Below are 17,039 nucleotides of genomic sequence, written 5' to 3' on the forward strand. Positions count from 1 at the left end.
AGGAGAGCTCTGGAGGTAGAGCAGTTCCCACATCAAACTGTCCCAATTAGGGGGAAGAGAACTGGAGTACTTATACTCCAGCACCCAGAGTCATTGGATAAGGTCACCTATGTGTGCAGAAAGCAGACTCTGCAAGCTTCACAGAAGTCAGCACTGGCCCAGGGGCAGGACTCAAAGAGGTGCAGGTGCTGGCTGTTGGAAGTGAAAGCATACTAGAAAACCAAGTGCACACAATGGCATGAATCTACAGGATGTGCACTGCCCTGTGGGGATGCACCTTGATGTGGTTGGCTGCCTCCCTGCTGGAAGGCCCATGTATCCTCCCCAGACTGTTGTAGGATGCCCTGTCACAAGCCTTCTCTCAACCAACCTTCCATCTTGAGCACCCCCTAAAGGTTATTCCCTTCCTTAGCTTTATCCTGGTCTCTGAACTTGGGCATTCATAGTCTATATCCACCCTTTTATCAAATATAACTTAGGATGACTTTGTTTACATATGGTTGAGCTTGGTTTTTGCATGCCACATACCCTTACTTTGTACTCCCAGTAAAACCTTAATATTACCCCAGGTACATATAGCTTACATTGCATAAAGAAAGAAGAAAGTAGGAAGAAAGGAAGTCGGGAATTACATACTTAACAAAGGCTGGGAAAAAACCCACAATTTCCATAGAAGAAAATCATTTCAAGTTATTTTGGGACCAAGGACAAAAAGGGTTCAGACAGGGGAATTATGGAGAGACGAACAAGAGACAAGGCTTGTGACAGGGCATCCTACAACAAAGGCCCATGTGGAGCCTGAATTAGGTAATTGAGGGTGATCAGTCATTTAAATTAAGAAGCTACAATGTTTCATGTAGCTTTCTTGTAGAACAGCTACGGACTCTAAATATTTCATTTTTGACATTGATAGACTAGGAGAGGAAATTATCCCCAGGAAAAATGCCGTGCATGACCGGGGTTAATGATATGGAACACACCCCACAAAGATGCTTTGCCTTTGGGTACCAGGACTTAAAATCCTGCACAATGAAGGTGGGCAAATTTCTTCTTCCATCAGTCCCAGATGGAGAGCCCAACTTTATGGATAATATTTTATCCCCCTCCTTTCTCTCTGCTAACATAATATTTCCACCCTGTAGCCCACCCCACCCTACTCTATCCCACTCTTTAATCCCTTTTCTATGTAGGATTCTGTTATTTGCATTCCAGAGAATGTTTTTTTCCTAACAACTATAAAGTGAAGAAACTGTTCTTTATGATGAAGGATACAAATCCTTCTCAACCTAGATGTTTCTAATACTCTTCAGTGAGGGTCTAAAGTGGGAAATTATTTAAATTAGTCCTTAGTGAATTTCTCCCCAGCTTTCTCAACCCAAGGACAAAGCAGCAACTTAGCTGGTTCTCACAAGATCCAATGTTTGTTTTTTCAGATCGAAAATGAAACCAAGAGAGAAAAGAAACAGTGCAGTTAGAAAAAAAGAGGGGGGGGGATTCTTAATCTTGAGGGTGCATGAAAATACTGTCAGAAGAGGAGGCATTTCGATCTGCAGCCCTGCCGAGCTGGGTTTCTGAGCTCTGCTGCTGTCTTTCTCCAGGTAACAGGAGACTTGAAGGCATCGCCCAGAAGGTACAGCTTCAAATCCTGTTCTAGGGCCCAGGAGCGGAGGTATGGACCCCACTCCTGAGTTAATTTGCTGTATAACATATGGCATTTAAGAACTTTCACTAAAATCTTGTTCCTATGCTTTGTGGTCAATGTCTGGGCTAATTTGGGAATTGGGACCAGCCCAATGGATCCCATTGGTGAAGAGAGAAACTCAAGAGTTCAAGGCAAGGCCTCAATCCAGCGAAGTGTTAACACCCTTGAAACCCCAAATCCTGGTGGGCACTAATGCTTCCCACTCAAGGGTCCAGATGCCAACTTTTGCATGGATACACTGTTGAGGATCGTTCTGCCTGGAATGCCTTCCCCCTGCTCCTCATAGCCCATTTTGTTCTCCACACATCATTTCTGAGTCTACAATTCCTATAAAATTTTAATATCCAGCTTAAATGTTCATCTCTCCATAATTCCCCTGTCTGAACCCTTTTTGTCCTTGGTCCCAAAATAACTTGAAATGATTTTCTTCTATGGAAATTGTGGGTTTTTTCCCATTATGTAAGTGCCTTGACTCAATGTGATTTATTACTTCAGGATCTATGTAGTAGCTTTCTATGCTGTGTGTTCTTCTGTAAATGGGGGATGATAACAACAGTACCTGCCTCAGTGAGTTGCTGTGATGTTTAAATGAGTTAACACCATAAATGGCAACAGAACTAGATACATAGTAAATGTCCAAAAAATCCCACCTAGGGCTAAACAGAAGACCCAAAGAAAGGGAACTCTTCTCAGAAGGAGAGAAAATTGTCGTTAGTTTTATCGGTGTGGTTTCTGCTGCTGTGGATGTTTTTAAAATTATCTAATTTTCAGAGCCTGGGAAATGACAAAGAGCACTGCTGCCCAATTATAACACTGGTTGTGTAAACCCAGGAGACTTGGAGCCTCTTAAAATTTGTGTAAAGAAGGGCTGATCATAATCACAATACACCACAACTGATGTATTTTGTTTGTGTGATATCGTTTGGTTCTGGTGATTTTTTCCTGCGTTATTCTAGGTGACATGCTATCTCTCCATCAAAACAAGGAAGTAAAGTCTTGGAGGGAATACAGTAATCTGCATTTCTCTTGTATCCATTCTTTCATAGGACTTCACGGGCCACTGGATCTCATGCTTTGGTGAGAGCATCACATGAGGACTTTGCTATCAAAGCAGATTTTAGAACCCATCCGCAGGCGTTCAGACTCAGTGTCTCTGCCCCAAAATAGGCATTTTATTTTTTTTTTATTTTTTTTTTATTTATTTATTATTATTGTACTTTAAGTTGTAGGGTACATGTGCATAACGTGGAGGTTTGTTACATATGTATACTTGTGCCATGTTGGTGTGCTGCACCCATCAACTCATCATTTACATCAGGTATAACTCCCAATGCAATCCCTCCCCCCTCCCCCCTCCCCATGATAGGCCCCTGTGTGTGATGTGAAAACCAAACACCGCATGTTCTCACTCATAGGTGGGAACTGAACAATGAGATCACTTGGACTCAGGAAGGGGAAATAGGCATTTTAAACAAGATTCTTAGGTTTTTCTAAGGCAGGCATCTTCTGGCCCTCGTATTTCAAAACATTGCTTTTTATGGACACATAGGAATACACAGATGCATACATGCTGTTTAACTGGAAAAATACTAAGTTTTACTGTTATTTATACATTCATTACAACATATTTCATTCACCAAATATTTACTGAACACTTAGGATGTGCAATAAAGATTCAGAGTGAAAAAAAAAGTCCCTGCCATCATAGAGCTTAAATTCTTACTGGGTAGAAACAATTCATCAACAAATAAATGCAAATCCACTTATACATGTGCGTCTGTTTCTTTATTATATATGTAATATGACATCATATACACTATAGGTTATATATGTATAGTATAGCATTCTATATAGTATATACTATATAGACAATATATACATATGCATATACTATATGGTATATATTATATAGACAATATATACATATATTATATAGTATATGCTATATGTACTCTGTATTACATATAGTGTATATACTATATTAATACTATAACATAAATATAAATACTGTTATATAGTATTATATTTATATATTATATATAGTATATTATAGGTACTAGTATAGTATATTACATTAGTATGATATATAGTATATTATGTTAATATTGTATATTATATATAATATAGTATAGAATACTATACTATATAGAATACTATATATACTATATAGAATACTATAATACTATATATTATAATGTAGTATACTATATATACTATACTATATGTAATATTATATATATACTATATATACTATATACAGTTATATACAGTATATATGTTGTATGCATACTATATATAGCATATATAACATAGTATATATTATAGAGTGTATATATACAGCATATATAATATGTATATATGTATAGTATATATGTTATTTATACTATATTTTTCTTGTATATAATACATTATATTATACTTTACATAATGTCTATATTTGTGTCTATATACATGTATAAGTCCATATATAGGCATTATATAAATATAGTATGACATTATATATTCCATATATGAAGTATGACAGGTGATGATAAATTCTTTAAAGAAAAAAAGTAAATCATAGAAGATAGAGTGACCATTTATGTAGAGTGACAAGGAGACCTTTCTGAAAAGAGGCGTTTGAGCAGAGATCTAAAAGAATCAGTGAACAGACACCAGAGCTGTTGAGAACAGAGCCCTGCAGGCAGTGGTAAAGCAGGTATTATGCCCTGAGGGGGCACTTTCTTCAAGTGATGATGGGAATCAAGGAGGCCAGCCTGGTTGTGGTGGCAGAAGCAGGTGAGAAAGGAATGGAGGTGAGTCAGAGAGGGTACAGGGACCAGCTCATGACGGGCCTTGCGGATGACAGAAAGGACTTGGCATTACTCAGAGCAAGACGGGAAGCCACAGGCAGCTCTGAGCAAGGAAAACTGTGACAAGACGTGTTGGAAAGGATCACTCAGGCTGCTGTGAGGACAGCACAGATGAATGCCAAGAAGCTGATGGCAAGGCCCCAGTGCTCAGGAAAAGCCAAGCAAAAGCTACAAGGCATCCTGGTCTCATCAGAAACAAGTCAAGGAGAGAAAATGCAATCCCCAGGAAATGAGCTTCAGAAACACACATCAGAGGCTACTGAGTGAGAATTCATGACATCAAGAGCAATTTTTAAAATTCAGTGTAGTTTTTTTTAATCCAAAAATATATATCTCAACACTCCCCCATGCCAACCCTCCCTTTAGTGAGGCAGATTCCTCAGGATTCAAGTGACAGTCACACATGAGCACATGAATGGGCAGAGAGAAGCTACCAGCTGGCTCTGCCTGACATTCAGCTTCTTCTGCATGAGGCTGGCTTTGTTTTCGCCAACAAGTGTCCAACGGGACATAAGATCTGAGCAGAAATGTGTCCCAGTATCTTCTGTATTTCCTTCTCCTCTGCCTTTGTCTTGCTTTCTTCTTTTCCCCTCTCCTTATGCCTCTCTTTCTTCTCCTTCTCCTCAGAAACTCATTGTTTTTTTGGGGGGGGGAGGAAGAGTGCACACTTTTTTGAAGAATCTAAGTAATGCAAAAGTACAAAAAAAGAAAGTTTTTTTTTAAGAAAGCTGTCTCATAGAATTAATCATCAATAGCATTGAGCAAACTGATAGAAGATTGCAAAAAGTTTGTGGCTGAAAACAAAACAAATGCATTACCTTGTGGTTCTGTAGGCCACAAGTCTGATGTGGGTCTCTTTGGGTTAAAATCTAGGTGTCTTCAGGGCTATCTTCCTTTCTGGAGATTCTAGGGGCAAATGGATTTCTTTGCATTTTCCAGCTTCTAGAAGCCTCCTTTATTTCTTGGGTTGTAGCCTCTTCTCAAAGCCAGGAATCGGAGCATCTCTCTGACCTACTTCCAAAGGTCTATTTCTCTGAGCGTACCTAAGGAAAGGTTCCCCCACTTAAGAGGACTCCTTTGATTACATTGAGCACACATAGGTAATCCAGGATCATCTTCCCTTCCCAAGGTCCTTAACTTTAATCACCTCCACAAGCCCCATTTGCCACATAAAATAACATATGCACAGGTTCTGGGGATTAGGATATGGACATGTTTGGGGAGGTCATTATTCTGCCTACCAGATATGTAGAACAAATGCTTTTACAAAAATGCAATATACTATTCTTGTTATTTTTAAAAAAAGTATTCAGTTTTACCTAAATCAACAGATTTCAGAAATAATTATTGCAGACACATCCTTCAGGCCTGCTGTGTGTGTTAAACGGCAGATGTAATTACAGAAAGTTAAGAAGCTTAGACCAAGGGTGAAAAATCTGCATAACAACGAAACAAGATATTATGCAAAACCTATGTACTGTTAAAATAAGCATAATGGGATGTCCTTTTGTGAAATGTCACTAACTAATTTCTTTAAATGGATACTTCCTTTTTCTCTGGGCCCCCTCATCTCCCCAACCACCACCACCAAAAAGAAAAAGGTGTAAGCTAACCTAGTTTTAGCTTTTACCTTTTGAGTTTCCAAAGTTTAGGCCCAATGGGAATGGAAAGGAGTCAAGACATATACAACATTGAGCAACAGTCAACTCCTCCTCCCCTTTAAGCTTCTCACTCCTTGCTGCCATGATGAGAGGAAGCCCTATCAGTCACGTGGCAAGATCCACTAGAAGAGAATCAAAGGCCTTATCAGTCAAGCCCCATTTGAGCTCCCAACCAGCATTTATCCAGGCTAGTGAGGACACTTGGAAACTTCCAGACATCCCAATGCTCCAGCTAACATCACATGAAACAGAAGAGCTATGTGGTGGACCTACAAAATCATAAGAAGAGATGTATCACTAATGATTCATGCCATTGGGTTTGGGTGTAGTTTTTTAAGGCAGCAAATAAATAAATAAAACCGTGTGAAGATGCTGGTGAAAACCAAGCCTTTAATGAATGCAGAGGAACAACTTAGGAGCTCAGGTCCAGCTTGATAGATGATGAAGACTGCCTCATGTCTGCTCACACCATGATAACTGTGCAGGTCATCCAGGGGGGTTACTACAAAACCAACATGGATTTTGTGGGGCCACAAAAGACAGTAACTGTCAAATTCAGCCTACAGACCTTCAAAAGGAAGCAGTAGATTGGGGGCACCATTGCCTCCAAGGTTGTGTGCATTGGCACCAAAGACAGTTCCCTCTCTGACTGGCTCACCTTTTAAAACGACCTCTGATTGTTATGCATAAGCTTTTTGGTAATGCCATCATGGGTAGTACCTGGAACCTGATGGATGTGACATTTTGGCCTTCTCTCCTGATGGTTCTGTAACCTTTCTCAGACTTCTCCAGGGATGAGATTGAAGATCCCCCAGAGTGATGAGAAAGTCACATTTTTAAGTTCATTTATATTAACAGTTCAGTCACAGTTAGCTACTGAAGTTCAAATTTCTGTGACCACTTTGGAGAAAAACAAGATCCTAAGAGGATGGCAGAGAGAAGAACTGATGCCTCTATCAAAGTAGCAAGGATGGCCAACCGGGCAAGTACAGAGGACATCACAAAGAATCTTGGAACAACAGGTTGTCTCGCAAATGGCAGAAGGTCAAGGAAGAATTAAGCCCATCTGCACTGCCCAGATGGTCTCTGAGTTCTCCACACATCTGTACCAGCCCCTCCCACCGCGTGGAGTCCGCGCAGGCTGTGAGTTCTCCTCTCATTGGCTCTAACATCCTGTAAGTGAAGTGGCATCAACTCCCTCAGGCCCCCAACCTCTCACAGGACCTCCAGCACTGCCTGTCCCTGTGAGTCCCTTCATCTCTTGGTGCAGAATGTGGCCTTTCAGCCCATGATACAAATCCTTGACAAGAGCAATACTTGAGGTAGGTTTTAATTTTCCTCACTCAGGAATTTAACTCTTTTTTGAATGTAATCTTAGACAAAGTCATTTACTGCTGAGAGCCACAGGACACAATGGGCCCAGGTGTAGGAATCGTGACTTTCCACAGGGCTCCTTGAGGAAGCACCTGCCAGCTCAGATGATCAGAGGCAGCTTCTGCTTTATCTCTGAAGGATGATGGGGTTAAGGCTCTCAGCATTAACCTTCAACAGAGCCACATTGTGCCTGACAGGTGTGGATCTCTCTTCTAATGAGAGAGCTCAAAGGGGCCACTGTAGTTTTCAGGGAGGAAAGCTACAAGATTTGTGGCTTGCGTGCTAACATGCAGAACCTGACTTCCCAGAGCATCCTTGTCTGATCTTAGCCTTAACATCCTTGGACTCTTTCCACTGCAATCCTGGACTAGATCCTGGGAATACTCCCAGGACGATGTGGCTCCGTACTGGATCTCAGCCTACTTTCAGAGAGTTCTGGGGGTTGAAGGGGTTGTGGAGTGAGTAAGGTCAGATCCCCTCAGAATTTGCTCACCAGCACAGCTCAGCTTTTGGGAAGAGATATGGTCCTGTCCCTGAACAAGGCATAGCTGTAACCATTGGGTGAATGACCACATGTAGATGGAAACTATTAAGGTTCTATGCAGTTAAAAATCTGACCCAGGACCTGTGTAAAAAGGAAAAACTGTTTCAACGCTGGCTTTTTTTTTTCTGCTAGAGTTTACTGCCTTGTAAAATGGCATTTCCCATGGCTAACAGTTGAATTGGAGTCACTTGTAGGAAATTTAAATTCTAATTATGATAATTAGGTTGTAAAATAAGCATAGCGACATTAACTTATCCATTATATTTTGTTTTCAATTTTTAAATGGTTACAAAATTAGCCTTAAAAACTGTTATTTTCGATTCTGGGAGTACATGTGCTGGTTTGTTATCTGGGTATACTGCATGTTGCTGAGGTTTAGGGTGTGGGTGATCCTGTCACATAGGAAGTAAGCATAATACTCAATACCTTTTTCTTTTTTTTCCTAACGACGTCTTGCTCTGGTCGCCCAGGCTGGAGTGCAGCGGCACGATCTCGGCTCACTGCAACCTCCACCTCCTGGGTTCAAGCTAGTCTCCTGCCAAAGCCTCCCAAGTAGCTTGGATTACAGGCGCCCGCCACCATGCCCAGCTAATTTTCATATTTTTAGTAGAGACAGCGTTTCACCGTGTTGGCCAGGCTGGTCTCGAAGTCCTGACCTCAGGTGATCCACTCACCTTGGCCTCCCAAAGTTCTGGGATTACAGGCGTGAGCCACCACGCCTGGCCAATAGTTTTACAATGCTTGCCTCCCTTCTTCCTTACCCCATTTTGGAGTCCCCAGTGTCTATTGTTGCCACCTTTATGTTCATGTGTATCCAATGTCTAGCTCCCACTTAAAAGTGAGAACATGCAGTATTTGGGTTTCTGTTCCTGCATTAATTCGCTTAGGATAATGGCCGCCACCGCATCCACATTGTGGCAAAGGACATGATTTCCTTCTTTTTATGGCTGTGTAGTAGTCCATGGTGTATTTGAACCACACTTTCTTTATCCAGTCTGCTGCTGATGGGCACCTGGGTTCATTCCATGTCTTTGTAAAAATAGACTTTTTTTTTTTTCTAAAAAGAGGCGAAGTTGGTGGGCAATTCTCAGTGAAATTGTGAAATAAATGGACACTGTACTGACACTGACCAAAAGTAAAATCTAGTGATAGGATGGGCTAAATGAGGGAGTACTGGGGGAAGACACAAGGGCCCGAGGACATGAGGAGAGTGGAGTGGTGTGCAGTGAATTCTCTTGTGCTGGAGGACAGGGAGCAACCCTCTTGCCGACCTGACCTGGAAGCCTCGGGAATTTTCCATCCCCAGATCCCCAGGCAATACCAGGAGGCCTGTGAAAGCCTCCAGGTTGGAGCAGAGGGCAGGGCCAGTCACACCTGGGGTGGATTACGAGAAGAGAGAGAAAGGGGGAAAGGTGAGCACAGCCATCGTAATGATGCAGGTGCCTCCAGCCAGATCCCGGTTCTCACGGGCCACCAGTCTCAGCCTAGCTGACATCGACCCAGGGAGTCCAGACTCCCACACTCTTGGCTTCCTCCCAGCCACTGTTAGGCATGAACGGGACACCTCAAAGTTCTGCACGTCTCCGAAAAGAACCCCGTTCCCTGACCCCAGCCCTGAAGCTTCGTAAGCACTGACTGTCTTGAGGCCATCGGAGGCATCTCCTTGTGCCCTTTCTCCCGTGTGACTCCATATCCACAGGAAGACCTAGACTCCATGTCACCCCAACATGTGAGGCCCCTCTGCCACCCTGACCCCACCTTCCATCACCCTCAACTTTTGAAACGCTGCCAACACACCCTTTGGGATCACAGCCAGTTTTAGGTAAAATCCCTGTATCCTCAGCCACCCCTCTGATGGGTCCCTTTAGTGTTTTGCTGCTCTGAGGCCACTGCTTCTTATGGCCCCTCGAAGGGGCAGCTGCTTCCTCTCCACATCCCACATTGGTTTTGGGTGTGCTCCTCATAGTGACTAAAGACCATGTTTCCTCTCCCCTCTACAGTCCTCACATTCTCAGACTACCACCCACCACCCCTCCTTGCCACGTCCCTTTATGCATCACTGAGTTGAGCTCCTCTCATGTCTCAATAAGGTTAGCACCTCTTCCTTGACACACACTGTTCAGTGCTATCCTCATGAGGCTCCTTGGTGAGTCAGTGACCACAAATGCCCTCTTCAATCCCCTGGCCTCCCTTCCCTACCTTCTTCTCCTCCACTAATCAGTTCTTCACCTGCTGCAGCCTCTCCTTCTATCATGCCCTGCCCTGTGTCTACGGCACCACCCCCTCCATGATCCCGACTGCAAACTCTCTACCCTTTCACCATCCCTTCCTTTGTTCCAACACTCTTAGTTGACTATCCCAGATTCAAGACTTCTTTGACGCTCTTTTGAGTTTTTGTTTTCCACTTGGCTTCAAGGGCCCTGCACCCTTGGGTAGAATTTGGACAGATCTAGAAACCTGGGGAAAATTTTAAAATTGTGTATGTAGAAAGGTCTGTGGGGAAGTGGGAGTGATTGGAGAGAGTGAAGATGGAGCAAAGAGCTCACAGAAAGGGTCAGAGAAACATGTGCTCAGTTTGCCATGAGATTGAGGTCAGCCTGCCTGAAATTAAGGGAAAACAGTCTGATAAGCTTGAAAAAGTCCAGTGTAATCTGATTAAACGTAGGGACTTGTGCAAGATCCAATTCAACAATAAAGCGTTCCCTGACTATTCTAGTATCTGGGGCATTTTTTATCCACTCGACCTCTTTCATTTATTAATCATCTAATGTGTTTCAGATGCTGTGCTGGGGCCTGAGCAAAGCCAGGCAAGATGTGGTTCCTGCTATCAAGCTGACTGACATCTATCAGAAAGAACAGATCACGGTGATTTACATGATCTTAGAGTTGTATGTGGGGTCATGAAATAAAAGTGATCATGAAATAAAAGGGAGGTCAGGAATGTGTCCTGAAGAGATGCTGTGGCTAAGTTCTGGGGGAAAATAGGAGTGTAGTGGACAGACCAGACTCAGAATTATGGCCATTGTCACCCCTCCCTCTAAGGCAAGCTTCCTCTCACCCACGGCCCTGCTGGCATGAAGATTGCATGGCAGCACCCAAGCCCCCAGCCCATCTCCAATTCGTAGTAGCCACAGGAGGACAGCACCCATCACTAAAGCCTTGTTCTGAAAAGAGACAAGCCGACTGCATGGTGGTTCCAAAGAGTTTAAATAAATCAACAGAGAGAGATTGAGTCAATGGAGGGGTCAGAAGCTCGGAAGTGCTATGAGATAGAGGCTGGGCAGTAGTGAGCCATGACTCTGAAGAGCTACCGTGGTGATGAAACAGAAGTGCAACAGCGAACGGAGCCAGGAGGAAGACAGAAGGGAATGGAGAGGCCATACAGAGAGAATCAGGGATGCCACCAGGGAGGTCCTGGGCCTAGGGCAGACATGGAAGGGAGGAGGACCTGGTGTGGTCCCTACACCTTTTCACACCAGCTTCAGTCCCCAAGTGTCATCTCTTTCTCTCTCTCTCTCTCTCTCTCTCTCTCTCTGTGTGTGTGTCTCTCTCACACACACACACTCACATACATTTTTCTAGGTCATAAAATGACCCAGAAAATATACTTCCAAGTATACAACCAAAGAAAAATTTCTCATATGTGTACAAGGAAACAAGTACAATGATGTTCATTGGAAAAAAATGTAAATATTCAGCAGAGAAATCAATAATTAATTGTGATATTTGTATGTGTCAGACTACATTTAGAAGTAGAGTGAACCAGTATTCTAGATAGATGGATAGACAGACATATAAATATGTGACACACATACACACAGACACATCATATATATACTTTGTATACACATATACATGGATAAGGATAAATCTTAAAATGATAAAATTTAAAACGACATTGAATATATACATAATACCATTTATATACATTGAAAACAATAGTATGTGTTGCTTGTTCTGGATACAAAAAATACAGACATGTAACTGTTACAAAAATTAATTTAAAGTTTACAATATAGTAGTTGCTTCAAAAGATAATGGAACAACTTTGGCGAGACAAATTAGTTGTTCACTTCAAAAAGTTTAATTTATGTTTTATTTAATAAGAATTAAATCAAATGTGACCAACAAAATTGTGAATTCTTGTATATTTAATGTTTTTCTTTTTTGTTTTTATTTTTTTATAGACATGGTATCCTGCTATGTTGACGAGGCTGGTCTCAAACTCCTGGACCCACGAGACTCTCCTGCCTTGGCCTCCCAACGTGCTGGGATTACAGAGATGAGCCACTGTGCCTGGCCACTGTTTTTTAAATATTAAGAAAAAAATGAATAGAGAGAAGGTGAGCAGAAAGGAGGCACGAAGAAAGTGCAGTTGTCTGGACAACAAAATCAGAAACAAAAGCACGGATGTGGAGAGGGAGGGATGAAACGTAAATGATAATAAAAAGAGAATCAATATGTGTTGGTGAATGTCTAAGGGTGGGACTCAGTGAAAAGGAGACGCACACTTTGGCTCTGGGCTTTCTGGCTGGTACTGATGTTGATAACATAGGATAGAGAACAGGGAGCGGGTTAGGGGAGGCAGGTGATGAATCTGACTTTGGAAGTGCTGAGTGTGAAGGTCCCATGATTCATCCAAGTGGGTGATGTGTCATGGGTACATCAATGCTAAGGACAGAGCTAGGAACCATTTGCATCAAAGTTGCAGTTGAAGCCATATAACATTGGGAGACTCAGGGAAAGTACCTAGAATGACAAGGACAGATAGTAAAGGATGGAGCCTTGTGCTGTGAATGGACTGAAGATTGCCAGAAAATGAACTTGTGAGGTGGGTGGTAAGAAATAGTGCTGGTGCCATAAGAGAATGGTATTACAGAGGCTCAGGAAAGCAAGTACCTTAAGGCATAAAACTTATAACAAAAGTCAGAAAGAAATATGAATACATATTTATTGGATTTGGAGGTGCTGAGGATGAGCCACAGGATACCCCTTTCTGGTCACTCTTAGCCATTGGCCTCTGTGCCCCCCTTCTTTGTGTGTCTCCATGAAAGTATGCAGTTCAAAGCCCCAGGAATGAAAGGGTTAAGTGTATGACTTCTTTTTATGTGTCCAGTCTTTCCTTTCTTCATTCTGGGGCATTTTTCATGAGCATTCCTTCCCTTACTTGTTGATGTTATTTTAAACATCTTCTTGAAGTAGTGATCTAGACTGGATCTGTGTCCCCACCAAATCTCGGGTCGAATTATAATCCCTACTGTTGGAGGTGGGGCCTGGTGGGAGGTGACTGGATCACGGGGGTGGTTTCTCCTGAATAGTTTAACACCGTCCCCCTTGGTACTGTCGTGGCAATAGTGAAGGTGTTCTCGTGAGATCTGGTTGTTTAACAGTGTGTAGCGTCTCCCCCGGCCCCTTTGTCTTTCTCCTGCTCCCGCCGTTTTTGACACTTCTCTCCTTGTTTACCTTCCGCCATGATTGTAAGTTCCCTGAGACCTCTCCAGAAGCTGATGCTGCTTCCTGTACAGCCTGCAGAACCACGAGACCATTAAAACTCTTTTCTTTATAGATTACCCAGCCTCAGGTATGTCTTTATAGCAATATGAGAATGGCCTAACACAAGTAGGAAAGTATTATGGGATGGATTCTTCTCCCTTTAAAATGCTTATCTGGAAGTCCTAATCTCCAGAACGTCAGAATGTGACTGTATTTGGAGAGAGGGTGTTTAAAGAGGTCATTATGCTCAAATGAAGCCTTTAGAGTGGGCCCTAATCCAGTACGACCGGTGTCCTTTTAAAAGGGAGAGACACCAGGCCTGTGCGTGTGCAGAGGAGAGGCCATGTGAGGACACAGTGAGAAGGCAGTCATCTGCAAGCCAAGGAGAGAGGCCTCAGGAGAAATCAAAGCTGCCAAGAGCTTGATCTTGAACTTCTAGCCTCCAAAACTGCGAGAAAAGACATTTCTGTTGTTTAAACCACCCAGGCTGTGGTGTCTTGTAATGGGAGCCCCAGCAAACCAATGTAGGAAGGATGTGGAAGTTCTGCTAGTGACCAGGTCTGCCTGGCTGTGTCTGTTATGAATGTGCTTGGGCGTCCTGGAGGGAGCGATGTGTGCACAAGTTAAGGTTGCAGATCCAGTCACACTCTCAAAACCAAAGGGGACGGAAGTGGGAGATGAAGTCAGGAAGATTAAACTCAGGGGTCAGATCACGTAGATCATTTTAAGGATATCTCTGTTGAAACATTTTTAAAAATTACAGTGTCTTGGCTTGATAAGGCCACCGGAAAAACAGGAACCTGAACAAAAAAACTAATTGAGTTCATTTTAAACAGCATCCATCCCCTTGCCCCTTCAGAAAGGTGAACAAAAGGCAAATGACACAAACCTGAAATGCTAGGCAGAGGAGTTTTGATGATGTGATACAGGAGACAGTCCAGGTGTCTGAGCACGAATAATTGAAGAGTGGGTGTTATTTGAGGAGGATCAAGAAAGGTTGGGAAGGAGGTGGGGGAAGAGAACATTCCCAATCTCAGCTTACTGTCATGCCTTCCTGCCTCCTACCTCCTGTCACATCAATCCTTCCTGTAAATGCTGGCAGAGGAGACCCTGGCCCCAGTGCCATTTTCTAGAAGATGCTCTCTGCCCTTCCCCAGCCAGACTGGTCACCACTAGGTGATGGTTCCAAGGGACCAAGGGGCCATGTCCCCCAGAACCCATGCACCTCCTTCTACACCACACCCTCCAGTACCTGGGACTCTGGAATGATATACTCCTACAGTCCCAAGCCCACTTCCAGCACCCCTGCCTGCCTCTTTCCAGGGTCCACCTTCTGAAGGGTCAAGCGGGCTTCTGAGGGGCTGCAGGGCTGCAGTGGAACTTAAATGTGAAGCCAGGATGTCCACCCATCATTAATCACCTCTCCAAGCAGGAGGCAGCCAAGAGTGAGAAGAGAAAGGGCAGGGTCACAGGCTGGGGGAGTGGAGGCTGGTTCTCCTTGAGAGGTGACATTCTGGTACGTCACACAGAGGAACCCGAGTTCTGAAGTCAAACCTTGTATTCCATGTCCTTATGAAGCACTGTTTGCCAAGGTAGGAGGACAAAACATGTTCTGTGCAACAGTATGGAGCTCAGTGTATAACTTTACGTGTTGGACATATGGTCGTCTCGCTCTCATTGCCCAGGCTGCAGCGCAGTGGCATGATCTCGGCTCACCGCAATCTCCGCCTCGCAGGTTCAAGCGATTCTCCTGCCTCAGCCTCCTGAGTAGCTGGGATTACAGGTGTATGCCACCATGCCTAGCTAATTTTTGCATTTTTAGTCGAGACAGGATTTCACCATGCTGGCCAGGCTGGTCTCGAACTCCTGATCTCAGGTGATCGGCCAGCCTCGGCCTCTCAAAGTGCTGGGGTTACAGGCCTAAGCCACCATGCCCGGCCCATTTGTGCAACGTTGAAGGCAACATGCTCTCCATCCGGGCTTGTTGAAGGCAACATGCTCTCCTCAGCCACTGACTCCAAAACCAAGACCTAATGATTCATTTTCCCTTGATTTTATTTCACGGTGTCATTTCCTCCTTAAAGCATTAAATGGCAATATTTTCATTTAAATGTTTCAGAATGAACATTGATATTTGTGACATTTGCCTTTGGTTCACATGTCTGAGAAGGAAAAATGATGGATGTCTTTTTGGTATTAATTCAATGATTTGTCATTTGTGTTCTGCTTTTCTATTTTTCCAATATTCTATCAAGCTATACTGTAACATCTTCTTCTGCTATTAATAACACAATGATCGTATTTAAATAGAGACATCTATCTAAGTTTCAATTCATTCAGAGGAATGAGGACAGGCAATACACACCTTCTCCCTCTCAGGTTTGCAGTTGTATGTGCAGTAACTGAGTCTGGTCAGCAGATGGCAGTGAACATCTTGTCAGAAAGAAAAATAATTATTTAGGTTGCGTTAAAAATAAAGAGCCAGAGACAGAAAACACAGGACCTGTGGAGAAGCAGACGTGCTACAAAACACTGCCTTTGTTGCAGGAGAGGGCAATGCACACTTTTTTTTTTTTTTTTTTTTTTTTTTGCCACGTCTCAGTCTATCACCCAGGCTGGAGTGCAGTAGAGCATCCTGACTCACTGCAGCCTCCGACTCCAGGGTTCAAGCGATTCTCATGCCTCAGCCACCCAAGTGGCTCCACGCCACCACGCCAGGCTAATTTTTTGTATTTTTAGTAGAGACGGGGTTTCACCAATGTTGGCCAGGCTGGTCTCGAACTCCTAACCTCAGGTGATCCACCCGCCCTGGCCTCCCAAAGTGCTTGGACTGCAGGCGTGAACCACCGTACCGGGCCCAATGCACATTTTGTATGGAATCTATACAGCGCAACACCTTGCTTCATGCACCCCTTTCTACCCAACCCTGCTTACTTATTCAGGAGAAATTGTGCACATGAGATGTTAAATTAATGGCACACTCAGATTGGGGAATTCTGAGACAGGGAGGGTAAAACTGGGGTGACCTGGAGTGCAGAAGGCTGGCCCTGCCTCGCAGTCCCCAGGGAGGGCCGGGCTGCTGAGTGGCACGATCTGCCTCTCCAGATGCCCGGCTCTGACCTGCTTCCTGCCGCAGCTCCTTGGCAGCTCCTTGGCTGGGCCTCCCTGCTTCTCTGTATGCTTTCAGCATCCCAGGCTGGCTCTAGGCTCCAGAACCCAACCTGGGCCCCCCGCCCTAGCAGCCCCGCGCGGCCTGCGAGGAAGACAGCTTGTTTAACCCGTGCAGCCTCATCTCCCGGCTGATCCGGCGGTTACCATGGCAACCCCCAAGGCTCCTCCGGCATTCTCATTGACTGACCAGGCTTGGAAAAACCATTCTGGAATTGGCGGAGGTATATCTGGGGGGAAATTTT

The 17,039-nt window shown here is 43.8% G+C and overlaps 1 long non-coding RNA gene across 1 annotated transcript; it reads left to right on the forward strand.

Annotated features, from left to right (window-relative positions):
* Positions 1-1,649: 1,649 nt before the first annotated feature.
* On the forward strand, positions 1,650-12,587 carry LOC126963003 (uncharacterized). The gene is made up of 3 exons (XR_007728887.1): positions 1,650-1,669; positions 10,912-10,998; positions 12,321-12,587. It is a non-coding gene; the product is annotated as an uncharacterized LOC126963003 (long non-coding RNA).
* The last annotated feature ends 4,452 nt before the right edge of the window (positions 12,588-17,039 follow it).

The sequence above is a fragment of the Macaca thibetana genome, chromosome 9 (genome assembly GCF_024542745.1).
Source record: "Macaca thibetana thibetana isolate TM-01 chromosome 9, ASM2454274v1, whole genome shotgun sequence".
In the NCBI taxonomy this organism is placed as follows: Eukaryota; Metazoa; Chordata; class Mammalia; order Primates; family Cercopithecidae; genus Macaca; species Macaca thibetana.